The following is a 12,896-nucleotide window of genomic DNA, read 5'->3' as shown; positions in this document are numbered from 1 at the left end:
TATTCATAGAAATTGACTTGAATTCTGACGATTGCAATGATTAGATATTGGAAGCAATTTTAATTCTTTCGCCTTCTCCATGCTCAATCAACTCTTTGTATCAACATCTGTGTTTTGTAGGGGTGCTCTTTCATTCGAGCTGCTTGGACCCGAAGATCTCAAAGTGAAGCTGCAAAGAAACCTAACAGAAAATCATGGAAGCAGAGGACAGATATGTACATGAGACCGTTCTTTTTCATGCTAAGGTGATGCACGGAGGAACAAGCAAAGTGATCTCTGTCGCTACCACAAACGCTAAGGATCTTCAAAACTCTCTCCCCTCCAATGCTTGTAGAGTGGTTGGAAGGCTTATTGCTGAGCGATCAAAGGAGGCTGATGTATACGCATTGGCTTATGAACCAAAAAACAATGAAAGGATTGAAGGTAAACTGGGTATTGTTCAATCTACTTATCCATTTATAATAATAATATTTATGAAAGTATAGTTTCAATTTATCTTAATTTCCTGTAAAGCGCTGGTCTAAATGCAGATTGAAAAAGTTTAGGAACCAGCAACTTTGTTAAATTCTGGCCAGCATGTAACCAGTAAACAAAAGTGAGCCATTGGATAAAATCTCATTCATCTCATACCATTAAAACCATCATTGATTGGCTATTTGATGGTTACAAATCACAAAGTTGCTGCCCCCTAGCATTCCTCATGCAGATTTTATTTATTGACAAGCTTCTATGAAATAAGCATAGTGGATTTATTTGATTTAGGCATTTGCCTGTTAGAATATAATTAGGATCCATTAGGATTAATTAGTATTATTTAGGATCAATAGCAATTTTTTATAAAATATATTCAAAGTTAAAATTTTATAATAATATTTTAGGATAATGTAATTTATGAAAAAAATAATATAGATGTTCAATTTGTATAGCAGATGGTCAGAATATGTAAGTATGTAACACATGTTGTTATTATCAAGGACATACTTTATCTCAATCTTTAATATTTTGTATTTCACTCACCGTTCGTTACTCTCAGGTATATGTATCTCTAAATTATAAATAGTTAGTTTTTATCACCGCTTGTTCTTCATCTCAACTCTAAATTAGCACCTGACACTCAATCCATATAAACTTTGCACATAATCATGTACAAGGAATTAAAAATCTTAAGTGCTTTTTTTTTTTAACATGAAAAAATTTTATTGGTCATAATAATGTTACTTAGATCTATGATTATTAAACCACTCTTCTACCTTAGCCCATGACAACAATAAAGACGTCTCACGGCCCACAAATTCAGCCCAACAGAATACACAAATTAAATGATAATTTAGTCTTTATCTTATCTTATAGTTATCTTTATCTTTATCTATATCTTATCTTTATTTATTTTTATCTTTCATAGGCCAATACTCTATATATACTTAATTTTACCTTCATAGTTTACAATTCATTCAATCAACAATCAATAAAATTTCTTCATCTTTTTCTTTCACAATTCTTTTATTTTCCTATTCTTTCACAATTTTATTATGGTATCAGAGCTCCTCTTGAGCTCTGCTGACATCCATGGATCAAGGAGAAAGGGCACACCAGCAACTTCATCCGGAGTCTCTTTTGGACCTTTCGTCAGCCCAACACTCTTCTTTCATGGCACTTCCTTTCAATGAAGAAGCTCGTCCTTCAAACCAACTTGAGCTTCTGCCAAGTCCAACTACTCATTATCTTTGTTCTTTCAATACCTTTTCTACTGTTAACAATTCTTCAAATCAAGATTCATTCTTGAATACTTGGATCATTGATTCTGGTGCCACAGATCACATTGCATCAAATTTGTCTTGGTTTATTTCTTATGTTTAGGACACCTTTCTGGGCAAAGACTTAATCATTTACATAAACAATTTCCTTTTATCTCTATGCATCATGATGAGGCTTGTGACATTTGTCATCTTTCTAAACAAAAGAAACTTTCATTTTCTCAAAGTTTTAACAAAGCCAATGCAAGTTTTGATTTATTACACTTTGATATTTGGGGTCCGTTTCGACAAGATTCTATTCATAATCATAAATATTTTTTTACTATTGTTGATGATTTTAGCCGCTTTACATGGGTTACTTTATTAAAATCAAAAGGAGAAGTACAGAATCAAATAAAAAATTTTATTACTTTAATTGAAACACAATTCAACTCCAAAGTCAAAACTATTCGTTCCGATAATGGACCAGAATTTATTTTACCTGATTTTTATGCTTCAAAGGGCATTATTCATCAACGTAGTTGTATTGAAACTCCTCAACAAAATGGAAGGGTAGAACGCAAGCATCAACATATTTTGAATATAGCTCGTGCTCTTATGTTTCAATCTAATTTACCATCATCTTTTTGGTCTTATGCTGTTAGACATGCTGTTTATTTACTTAATAGAGTTTCATCATCCGCAATTAATTTTAAAACACCATTTGAGATTTTATTCAATCATCCACCAAATTATCATGACATTAAAGTTTTTGGATGCTTATGTTTTGTTTCTACCCAAATGGCAAATAGATCAAAATTTGATCCAAGAGCCAAAAAAGGCTGTATTTATTGGCTTTCAATCTGGTTTTAAAGGGTATATTGTTTATGTTTTAGAAGATAAAAGAATTGAGATTTCTAGAAACGTGATTTTTTATGAAAAGATCTTGCCCTTAGTCACAAAAAATGTCCAATTCCAGACACTCATCCCAACATTGCCAAACACACCTTCTCAAAAATAAGATTCAGTTAGCCTTCCAGTTGAACCCTCACCTATACCCATTGACCCAACTCCACCTAGTTCTTTATTTTCTCCAACAACCTCTCCTTCTTCCTCACTATCGTTTCCTAACCAAGTTGAACCCATGACCACCGAATCACTTTCAACACTAGACACCAGTCCACCATCATCTTCTAATCCCCCGTCACCTTCTTCACCACCTGAGTAACCCTATCCTCGTCATTCCGACCGGCCTCACCGACCTCCAGCATATCTCTCTGATTACTTGTGTAATTCCTCTCTCATCTCTACAAATCAATTCCCTCAAAGTGCAAGTATCCTTTATCTTCAGTCATGTCTTTTTCTTCTCTTTCATCTTCACATAAAAAGTTTCTTTTATCTATACATTCTGACGTTGAGCCAAAGTCTTTTAAGGACGCCAATCAACACTCTAATTGGCGTAGTGCTATGAAAGATGAGTTGGATGCTCCTGAGCTGAACAAAACTTGGCGTCTTGTTGATTGCCCTGCAGGGGTTAAGCCGGTTGGCTGTAAATGGGTCTATCGCATCAAACGCAAGCCTGATGGTTCAGTTGATTGATATAAAGCATGCCTTGTGGCTAAAGGGTTCACTCAAACTGAAGGTGTTGATTTTTTGGAAACTTTCTCCCCTGTTGTCAAGCCTGCCACTATCAGATTAGTTTTGGCATTGGCCTCTATGAAGCATTGGCCTATACATCAGTTGGATGTCAATAATGCTTTCTTACATGGGCATCTTTCTGAGGATGTTTATATGACTCTGCCACCCGGATTTATATCTCCTCAACCGAATCAATGCTGTAAGCTATTAAAGTCACTGTATGGTTTACGACAATCTAGTCGTATGTGGTATGACAAACTTTCTCATCTTTTGCTATCTCATGGATATCAGCAGACCTCATATGATTATAGTTTATTTGTCAAATTCATCGGTGATCAAATTTCTATCCTTTTAGTCTATGTTGACGACATTGTTCTCACTGGTAATTCCATTTCTGAACTTGCTGCCATTAAGTCTATTTTACACCAACACTTCCGCATTAAAGACTTGGGCCCATTAAAATATTTTTTGGGTATTGAAGTTGCTCAATCAGAGAAGGGAATTTGCTTATCTCAGAGAAACTAAATGTGTTACAATTTTTACGCATCTCTCCTATCCGCCCACCAGTTTTATATTGTGATAATCAGAGTTCTCTTCATATTGCTGCTAACCCGGTTTTTCATGAACGGACCAAACATTTAGAGGTTGATTGTCACTTGGTTCGACAAAAAGCTCAAGCTGGAGTGATGAAACTTCTCCCAATTTCCTCTTCTGGGCAACTAGCTGACATCTTCACCAAGCCTTTGTCTCCTTAACCCTTCCATCTTAATCTGAATAAGCTTAGTGTTCTTGACATCTTTCATCCTCCAGCTTGCGGGGGCGTATTAAACCACTCTTCCACCTTAGCCCATGACAACAATAAAGACGTCTCACGGCCCACAAATTCAGCCCAACAGAATACACAATTAAATGATAATTTAGTCTTTATCTTATCTTATAGTTATCTTTATCTTTATCTATATCTTATCTTTATTTATTTTTATCTTTCATAGGCCAATACTCTATATATACTTAATTTTACCTTCATAGTTTACAATTCATTCAATCAACAATCAATAAAATTTCTTCATCTTTTTCTTTCACAATTCTTTTATTTTCCTATTCTTTCACAATTTTATTATTTTTTTTATCTTCAATTTTAATCAATATATTTACAGTTTTTAATAGTGAAAAAAAAATTGAGTTAATAAAATAAGTTAATTAGCCAATGATATTACGTTAGCTAAGGTCATTGTTATGTATAGTTTATTCTGGAAATACAACGACAAAATTTGAAAACATAAAATTTAGATCCATTTTAAACTTTACCTATTATTCTTCATGATTACTTGTCTTTTAACCTTAATAATTAAAATAAATGATTAGATGTAAGAAATAAGGATAAGTACTCCAACAGTATATAATAAGTTATGTTATGCATATCCTATTATATGTCATTAATGTACAATTATTTAATAATAAATACTAAGAATATTCTATTAAATTAAATAAGTTTTAGTCTTTTTAAATTATATATTTTTAAAATTTTAGTTATTCTAATAAATTATATAATTTTTAGTATTAAGGTCGTAAGAGAACTTAAAATGTTTATGTTTTTATTTTTACTTTTAATTACATAATGTAACTATTTAACAAGGTTGTGAGAACCGGACCGGTCATCGAACCGGTCAAGTAACTGGTTTAATGGTTCAATGGTTCAACCGTGGTTGAACCGGTTTAATTAAATATAGAGCGAAATTATAAAAAATTGAATACATAATTTTAAAAAGTTAAATTCAATAATTTTAAACTAATAAGATTCAAAATTTAACAATTTCACAAAATGAACAATACATAATTTATCATTAAAAGGCCATAACAACTTCAAATGACAATATTCAAAACGCACATAAATGACAAATGACAAAGTAACAAACACAATGTTTTGCAACCAAAAGAAACAATGTTCAACAAACAATACTTCAACTAAACAAAGACACTACTCATCAGAAGTCATAATCATCATTAAGTGTTCCGATGTCTCCATCATAAACAGGTAAGCCAAAGCCAGCATCTTCAGAAATATCACCAAAAGAAGTATTTGAGGATTCAATTACAACATCAGGCATATCCACTTCAACTTCCATGTCTCCACCATCTAATAAAATAGAAAGAAAACTCAATAAGAAAATCAATGTTAATGACATGTATCTTTATGGAAGGAAACAAAGTTTGCTATGTCACTCACCATTAGGATACGAAGGCATAGCATTATCAGTGTATATTAAACTTTCAATGCCTTCAACATCTCCATTAGTAAATTTAGGATCATCCTCACCTGCCATTACCCAAAAATCTACTGTGTCAATGCTTTGAATGTCAATTGGGTCATAATTCCTCTTCTTTCGATGCAACCTAGATTGAAGGCGTAGGTTATAGGTGACATAAACAATGTCACTTAACCTTTGATTCTCTAATCGGTTCCTCCTCTTTGAATGGATTTGTTCAAAAAGGCTCCAGTTCCTCTCACATCCAGATGAAGAAGAGGTTTGATGAAGAAGACGAACTGCCATTTTTTGCAAATTAGGAGCACTCCCATCATGTAGCCTCCACCATTCACCTATATAGATATAAAAATCAAATACTTTTTAATGTTTACCAATTATCACCCAACATAATAAACTTTGAAATAGCCTTTTTTGCTCTTTGCATGCCTTCATACACGATTCCCAAAGAGGGTTTTTCATCAGCATCAACAAGCCTCAACAACTTAATTAGAGGACCAACAATTTTCACAGTGGTAAGACAGTCTTGCCAAAACTTACTGTCCAAGACAATTGAGCTAACCATCTTTCCATTAGCACTTTTGGATAACTTATGAGAAGTAAAATATTGGTCTACCATCAATGTCTCTCCATTATAAGTGTTCAAACAAAAAATACACGTATATTGTGCCTTATTATTTTTATCATATTTCACAGTGAAATATTCCCAAGCCGGGTCAGATTTTCCTCGAGAGGAAGCTGTCTGAGATTCTTGTCTAGCATTATGTTGTTGTTGTTGATCATTTTGTGACTGTTCCATCTAAATTCAGAATGCCAGCAATCCAGAATCCAGAAATATATCAATTCATAGTTCATAGTTCATACAATTTATAATTTTATATGCATTCAATAGAGCAGAGTCGCAAAATAAAAAAAATAAACAGAGCAGACTTGACAAGATTAAAAAAAAAATAAAAATTGAAGAACAGAGCAGAACATAATTTTCAATTTCAACATGCATCAATTTTATTCCCAAATCCAACATACAAGTATACAACAAATTCATGTGGAATAAACAGACTTGACAAGATTAAAAAAAAATAAATAAAAATTGAAGAACAGAGCAGAACATAATTTTCAATTTCAACATGCATCAATTTTATTCCCAAATCCAACATACAAGTATACAACAAATTCATGTGGAATAAACAGAGCAGACTTGACAAGATTAAAAAAAAATAAAAATTGAAGAACAGAGCAGAACATAATTTTCAATTTCAACATGCATCAATTTTATTCCCAAATCCAACATACAAGTATACAACAAATTCATGTGGAATAAACAGACTTGACAAGATTAAAAATAAATAAATAAAAATTGAAGAACAGAGCAGAACATAATTTTCAATTTCAACATGCATCAATTTTATTCCCAAATCCAACATACAAGTATACAACAAATTCATGTGGAATAAACAGAGCAGACTTGACAAGATTAAAAAAAAATAAAAATTGAAGAACAGACCAGAACATAATTTTAAATTTCAACATGCATCAATTTTATTCCCAAATCCAACATACAAGTATACAACAAATTCATTCCACATTTGATTAATCATATAAAAAAATAGAATAACAGAAGCCAAAAAAAAATTGAAACAGTATACATACACTGAACAGATACTAGAAACCCAGATCTTACCTCAAGAGAAGAACGAAGAAAAGCCAGAAAATAACACAGCACGAACAGAAGCCACAAACCCAGAAACCAAGAAGCCAGAAACGGAGAAACCCAGAAGCCAGAAACGGAGAAACCCAGAAACCCAGGTGCGCGACGGTGCGCGAGCGTTGGCAACGGTGCGCGAACGTCGGCGACGGTGCCTGAACGTGGCCGAACGTCGGGTGTTCTTCACGGCGCCCTAAGATCCGTTGTGTGCAGAAGCTGCTTCAATTTCAGAGAGTGGAGAATAGATTGGGAATGGAGCTGATGGTTGGGAGTGGCAATGGAGGTTTCTTCACTCTTCAGTCTTCAGCAATGTTCTTCGAATGTTTTGGAGAATAGGGTTTAGGGATTTTGCCTTTGGATTTTCAATTTTGGGAGTGGCAGCCTGCAAGTTACGCGTTATTCATCTTTCTTTTCTTTTATTTTTTTTTTTTTACAAACGACGTCGTTTTACTAGCAGAAGGAAAAACCGGCACCTATAAAAACCGGGCCGGTTCGCCCGGTTCACCGGTTAACCACCGGTTCGACCGGTTTTTTTACCGATTTTTTGCAGGACGGTTTTAGAGATGGACCGGACCGGTTAGGGGACCGGTTTCCGATTAACCGGGTTGAACCGGCCGGTCCGGTCCGGTTTTCAGAACATTGCTATTTAACAATAATATGCCGCAATAATCAATAAAATCAAATATTTAAGTTTTGGGACAAATTAAAAAAAATATATATGAACAATAAAAAAAAATTAAAAAATTAAAATAAAAAATTTATTTAATTAATAAAAACTCTATATGCATTTTTTTAAAAGATTTAAAAGAAAAATAAAAAGTATTTAAAAAATAAATTAGATTTTATTTAATTAGTGATTATTATATTTTCTTTTTTTTTCTGAAATTTTAAATTATAAATTAAGTAAACATAACTTAAAAGTATATTACTCAAAAATTATAGTAAAGTGAAAACTTTTATTAAAAAGATTTTGTAAGTTTTTAAGTAGATAAATCAGAAATAAGTAAAATAACGTTTAATTAGTTGCCAGCGAATTTTAAGTTTGTCGTTACGACAAGAGTTAGTAAAGTATTATTTATTGCTAATCAAATAATGTATGACTTAATTGGAGAAATACGAGTTATAACTCGGCCTCATAATCGTTATCAATATGAGCTATAACTCATTATCATCCGTTACAACTCGGATTTTATGAGCCACAGCTCGGTGACATCAATATCCCTATCATATCCGACGCACAAACGGCTTAGTAATCAATGACATTATTGGCCGTTCCAAAACCGACGTTACGACCAAGGACGCAACGGACGAAGAAAACCCATTATATAAAGAAAGGTAAAGTATCTCTCGAATAAGTTCGAACAAGACAATATACTGACTTAAGCTTTGGAGTGCCTTCGCAGGTACACTCCTCCTCCTCTTCATTGCTCGTGCCTTCATAACACGAAGAAAAGCTCGGACTCAAGAGTGGGACGTTCAGCCTCCGAGTATATAGCTCGGTTGATACCAGATAGTTGAAGCCGATCTATTTCACAGGCAAGATCAATTGGCACCCACCTTGGGGCCGAGGAAATCGATTTTTTCTTTTGGTCCCGTTACCTTCGCTTACACCCATGGCTGACGTACCACCTCCTTTACTATCTGAACTTATGCGGATGGTAACTGAACTACAACAAGCCAATCAATGAATGGCCGACGAAAATCAAATAATGGCTGCTCAAATCGCCGAACTGAACCATGCTCGGATAGAACATAACGACACTCATCACCAGCAACCAGAAGATAATGAGCATCATTCCCAGCCCTCTCATGTCTCGAAGACTATCCGAGCCGACGAAGTTCAACCCGAAGATGAAAAGGAAGAGTCCGACGAACTTGTAGGACCCTTCACAGAAGAAGTAATGAACTTCGAATTGCCAAAGAGATTTACCCTGCCACTAACCCTCACACCTTATGATGGGCTCGGAGACCCGAAGAAATTTCTCAAAAAGTTCCGATCAATAATGATCGTCAATGGTGCATCCGATACTATTTTATGCCGTTGTTTTTCAAATTATTTAGACGGTCCTGCACTTGATTGGTTGTGTGCTTTGCCTGCAGGTTCTATCTCGCGATTTCAGCAGCTGGCGAAGCAAGTTGAAGAACACTTTGCTAGATCCGCGATTTACCTGCACGACTCTGATTATCTGAATACGATCAAACAGGGACTGAACAAAAGATTGAAGGACTATATGACCCGCTTCACCAAAGTCGCCATCAGTATACCTGACCTCCACCCCAAGGTCCACCTACACGCAATCAAAAGCGGAATTCGACCTAGAAAGTTCCAGGAGACCATCGCAGTAGCCAAGCCGAGGACTCTTGCAGAGTTTCGCGAGAAAGCAAAAAGCCAAATTGATATCGAAGAGCTCAGACAAGCTCAAAAATCTGAGAAGGCCAACTACCGAGATGAAGATAAGGCCCTAAGTACTAAGAAAAATTTTAAACTAACCCCTCGATTTGATTCCTTTACGCAGTTCAACACTAAGCGAGAAGACATAATTAAGGAGATCTTAAATCCAAAGCTAATCAAGCCACCAAGAAAGGCCGTACCTATCAAGATACAAAGAATATGGACAAGTCTAAATATTGTGCTTTCCACCAGAAATACGGCCACAACACTGACGACTGTGTGGTGGCTAAGGACCTTCTGGAACGCCTAGCCAGGCAGGGACACCTTGACAAATACATTGGGGGTCACATCCAAAAGCACATCACACCTTTCACAACCAACGATTCGTTTGAGCAACAAAACTGAGGAAAAGAGAAGGTACCTTCAAGCCAATACGAAAAACCAAGAGGTATAATTAATTGTATTTCAGGAGGATACACAAGTGGAGGATCCTCAAATTCGGCAAGAAAAAGATCATTCCGAGCAATATGCTCGGTGAATAGGCCACAACAAGAGGCTGAAACAACAAATCAACAACCACAAGTAACTTTTACACACGCCGACTTCGATTCCAGCATACAAAATTTAGATGATCCCGTGGTCATCACTCTTCAACTGGGGGATTTGTTGGTAAGGAAAGTACTCCTAGATCCAGGGAGCAGCGCCGACGTTTTGTTCTACTCTACATTCCAAAAAATGAAGCTCAGCGACAACATACTCCAGCCAACAGGAGGAGACCTGGTTGGATTCTCAGGAGAGCGAGTTCCAATACTGGGTTCAGTGTGGTTACAAACCACACTAGGTGAGCATCCTCTTTCAAAAACATATGACATTCAATATTTAGTAGTTGATTGTTTTAGCCTGTATAATCTCATTCTCGGCCGACCTTTTTTAAACAAGTTCGGCGCAATTGTCTGTACAGTTCATCTGTGTGTTAAGTTTCCTCTGCAGGACGATCAAGTTGTAACAATCCACGGAGATCATAAAGAGGCACGATAGTGCTACAACATCAGCATGAAACTCCAAAATCGTTCCAGGCAACAAGTGAACAATGTCGACCTTACCACCAACGGCCACGCACTCGCCGACCTTGATCCAAGAGCTGACTTTCTTGAACGCCCTAAGCCATCCGACAATTTACAGAAAGTATATTTTAATAATGATCCTAACAAATTTACTTATGTAGGTACGTCAATCAGCACACCAGAACTAAAGGCCATTACTACCTTCCTACAAGAACAAGCCGACCTATTTGCATGGACACCTTCAGACATGCCCGGCATCGACCCATAAATCATCAGCCACAAACTAGCTATAAACTCGTCAGCCAGACCAGTACAACAGAAGAAAAGAAAACTCGGTGAAGAAAAGAAAAGAGCATCTTTAGAAGAAACCCAAAAGCTCATCAACGCAGAATTTATCAAAGAAATCAGATTTACTACCTGGCTGGCCAATGTGGTAATGGTAAGAAAGCAAAACGGTAAGTGGCGCATGTGCGTCGACTTTACTGACTTAAACAAAGCATGCCCAAAGGATTCTTATCCTTTACCATCCATAGACTCTTTAGTAGATAACGCCTCAGGTTATGCTACCTTAAGTTTTATGGATGCATACTCGAGGTATAATCAAATCCTCATGCACCCCTCCGATCAAAGTAAAACGGCATTTATTACTGATTTTGGTAACTACTATTATAAGGTTATGCCATTTGGATTAAAGAATGCAGGTGCAACTTATCAACGTCTTATGGACAAGGTCTTCGCCAAACAGATCGGCAGAAACATCGAAGTATATGTCGATGACATGGTCGCCAAGACACAAATCGGAAAAAACCATATCGATGATTTAGCAGAAATATTCGGCGAGATATGCCGCTACAACATGCGCCTCAACCCCAAGAAATGCGCATTCGCCATGCAAGGGGGTAAGTTTTTAGGATTTTTACTAACACGCAGGGGAATTGAGGCAAATCCAAACAAATGCCAAGCAGTTCTGGATATGTCAAGCCCAAAGACAGTCAAAGAAGTACAACGCCTTACAGGAAGACTTGCCGCCTTGTCAAGATTTGTTCCATGCCTAGCTTCAACATCTATTCCCTTTTTTCAAATAATAAAAAAGAAAACCAAATTTCAATGGAACGACGACTGTGAGAGAGCTTTTACCAAACTAAAAACAACTCTCTCACAACTGCCGATTCTGCAAAAACCCCTCCAAGGGGAGGATTTGTTTTTATATTTATCAGTTACTGATTGGGCGATAAGCTCGGCTATTGTTACAGAAAGGAACAAAGTTCAGCATCCGATATATTTTGTCAGTAAAACTCTCCAACACGCTAAGCTCAACTATCCAAGGATAGAGAAGCTCGCTTTAGCTCTAATATTCTCGGCGCGACGACTCCGACCTTATTTCCAGAGCCATATAATCTACGTCAGAACAGATCATCCATTAAGATAGGTATTACACAAACCAGAAATTGCAGGCAGACTTATAAAATGGGCAATTGAGTTGTCCGAGTTTGACATCAGGTATCAATCCAGAGGACCCATTAAGTCCCAATTCTTGGCCAATTTTATTGCCGAGCTTACAATACCATCAGAAGAGGACCATACAAAGCAATGGACTTTATATGTGGACGGCTCCTCCAATAATGGGGGCTGTGGAGCTGGAATTCGTCTGGAGGCCGAAGATGGCTTCATACTGGAACATTCCTTACACTTAGCTTTCAAAGCCAGCAACAACCAATCCGAATATGAAGCACTACTCGCTGGACTCCGACTATGTTTGGATCTCCAAATATCGGCCATAAAGGTATAATGTGACTCTTTACTGATAGTACAGCAGGTAAACGACCTTTTCTAGGTAAAGGATCCTCTTCTATCTAAATATCTACTATTAGTGAAAAAATTAACCTCAAAATTCTCCAAATTTGAAATACAACACACACCACGAGAACAAAATCAAATGGCTGACATTTTATCTAAGCTCGGCAGCACACAATCCGAGTTATCCACACTACATCAATTCACCATAACATCTCCAAGTGTTACTCTAACAAATGTGTTAAGTGTTACATAGGAAACGGATTGGAGGAACAACCTCATACAATATTTAGAAACAGGTCATAT

The sequence above is a fragment of the Arachis ipaensis genome, chromosome B09, assembly GCF_000816755.2.
Source record: "Arachis ipaensis cultivar K30076 chromosome B09, Araip1.1, whole genome shotgun sequence".
NCBI lineage: Eukaryota > Viridiplantae > Streptophyta > Magnoliopsida > Fabales > Fabaceae > Arachis > Arachis ipaensis.
This window is presented reverse-complemented; position numbering follows the sequence as displayed.